Source organism: Cetorhinus maximus, chromosome 2 (assembly GCF_964194155.1).
Source record: "Cetorhinus maximus chromosome 2, sCetMax3.hap1.1, whole genome shotgun sequence".
NCBI lineage: Eukaryota > Metazoa > Chordata > Chondrichthyes > Lamniformes > Cetorhinidae > Cetorhinus > Cetorhinus maximus.
In genome coordinates this window covers 218,816,960-218,819,725 of record NC_135880.1, presented here as the reverse complement: position 1 = coordinate 218,819,725, position 2,766 = coordinate 218,816,960, and positions in this window count along the sequence as shown.

The window sequence follows — 2,766 nt, the reverse complement described above, 5'->3', positions numbered from 1 at the left end:
GGAGAGGGTGGGGGACGGGGAGGGGTGGGGGTGGGGGAGGTGGGTGAGGAACAGGAGAGGAGGGTCTGTGGTAGAGGGGTGGTAGAGGATGGTGTGGGGGGAGTAGGAGAGAGGAGGCGGGTGGGGAGGGGGGGAAGAGAGGGTGTAGAGAGAGAAAGAGGTGACAGAGAGAGAAATGGGGAGAGAGGGAGGAGGGGGAGGGAGAGAGAAGGGCGGGAGGGGGAGAAGGAGGAGGGCGAGGGGGGAAGGGGGGGACAGAGAGAGGGCAGGTACAGAGTGGGGGGACACAGAGTGGGGGGATAGAGAGAGAGTGAGTGGGGGAGTGACAGTGAGGCGGGGGTCTTGAGACAGAGCGAAAGAGAGGGAGGAGGGACAGAGAGAGAGAGAGAGAGGAGGTAGCGACAGTTAGAGAGAGGAGGGAGAGATGAGAGGGGGTGAGGGACAGAGATAGAGGGGGGCTGAGGGAAGGGCAGAGAGAGGGGAAGAGGAGGGGGGACAGAGAGATGAGAGGTAGAGGGGAAGGGACAGAAAGAGAAGTGGGGGGACAGAAAGAGGAGGGGGGGGGAAGGACAGAGAGGGAACAATGAGAGAGGGAGGGAGAGGGAGGAAAGAGTGGGAAGAGACAGAGGGGGCAGGACAGAGGGAGAGGAGTGGTAGGGACACATGGAGGGGTAGGTACACAGGGAGGAGGGGCAAGTGGCACAGAGGGAGGGGTGGGGAGGGACAGAGAGGGAGGGAGGGGGATGAGGGGAGGCATACAGAGAGGATGGGGGGAGGAAGGAACATAGAGGGAGGGTCATTGAGGGAGGGAAATGGATGGAGGGAATGGGAGGGACTCAATGGAAGGGGAGGAGGGAGGAGGGGCACTGAGGGAGGGACACAGAGAGAGGAAGGCGGAGGGAGGGTCACAGGAGAGTGACACAGAGGGAGGGAGAGGTAGAGGGACACTGAGAGAGAGATGGAGGAGGAGGGAGGGACACAGAAAGAGGGAGGGTGATAGAGAGGGGGTGGGAGGGACACAGAAAGAGGGAGGGTGTTAGACAGGGGGTGGGAGGGACACAGAGGGAGGGATAGACAGAGGGGGGAGGGAGAAAGGGGAGGGATGAAGAGAAAGAATGAGAGAGACTAAAAGGGAGGGAGGGGAGGGAGGGAGAGAGAGGAGGGATGTGCGAGAAAGAGGATAGATTGAAGGGACAGAGAGGTTGGAAGGAGGAGAGATTGGAGGATTAAGAGGAGGAAAGAGGGGAAGGGATAGAGTCTGGAGAGGAATGAGAGGAGGAGGAGGAAGATGGGGCAAGAGGGGGAGGGAAGGGGGCTGGAATGGAGGGGGAAAGGAGAGAGGGAGATAAGACAGACAGGGCAGGAAGGGAGGAGGAAGAGAGAGGGGTGCCAGCCAGAGGAGGGAAAGGGAGAGATGTGAGGAAGGGAGAGCCAGAGGTGGCAGGGGTGGGTGGGTGGGGGGTGAGGGAGGCTGGTGGAGGAGGGAGGAAGGAAAGGTTGGAGAGGAGGGAGGTTGTAAAGAGAGGCATGGGGAGAGAGGGAAGTGGAAAGGAAGGAATGATGGGCTAATGGGGGAGAGCAAGGAGGGGGAGGGGGAGGGAGACAGAGGGCTGGGAGAGAGGGGGGGTTGAGGAGGAAGGGAAAACAGGGAGAGAAAAGAGAGAGAGGTAGGAACAGAATCATAAAGGAGCAGTAGGGAAGAGGGGAGAGGGAGACGGAGATATAGAATGGATAATAGAGGAAAGTGAGTAAGCGAGAAAAGAGGGAGAGAGACATAGAGGACAAATTTGCAGGGGAAGGCAAAGCCTCAATTCAAATCATAAGTTAATAATGTTTAAATGAAATTCAAAAACATTTTAAATTTGCTCTACAAATGTAAACACTCTGTGACATTACACTCAAATGTTCATCGGACCATTCAACCTCACTGTGCACACTTTCCAATAATAACTGGTTTGGTGTCGATCATAATTGTGTAGTTCGAACAGAAAATTTCCCTATAGATTGCTTTTTTTTTGCAATGGTTGTCAGTATCATTTTTTACGTTGCATTTTGTAATATGACTGACCTGGGAGTCAACCATTCATGGTCTGATGATTATGAGATACTCTGGAGGGACTGTCGTAGAACTCTAGGAACTGAAGTTGATTTTCAAAAGGAGCCAGAGCTGATGGTGCCAGAGATATTTTGGTGCATGTGACTAGCATTATTATCAACATTCCCTCCTCAAACAACTCACAATGTACACGCATCCTGAAGGTCATTCTCAAATTTGCAAAAATAAATTTTTTATCTGAGAGTTAAAGGCTGAGGACCAGAACTGACTAGTCAGTGCACATCTTTTACATTGGTTTGATTTTATTGCACTGATGTGATTGCGTTTTATTTAAATAGCAGAAAATGTGTGTGGATGTAGTTGCAGATCTTTAGGGAGGGCAGCAAAGTAATTGTTTAAAAAAATGAGTACAGCCCAGAGCAGAGCCACGATTTGAAAGAAAGAACGATTTATTTCAGAGGGTTGACCAAGCTGATATGACCTAATTAAAAGACATATTGTGGATGTAGATTTCCTTATCATTTTGGAAGAGATATTAGTTACAGATCAAACTGCTGCTGCCTTGATCCTTTATCAGGCGTGACTTATACCATTTTGTGTCTGTCATTGTACGGCTGCTGTCTGGGCAACTGGGGTAGAGCTGTGGATGGGCCAGATTATAAAGTTATCATTGATTCAGTCCACTTGTGAACATCAACAGGCCCCCTGGT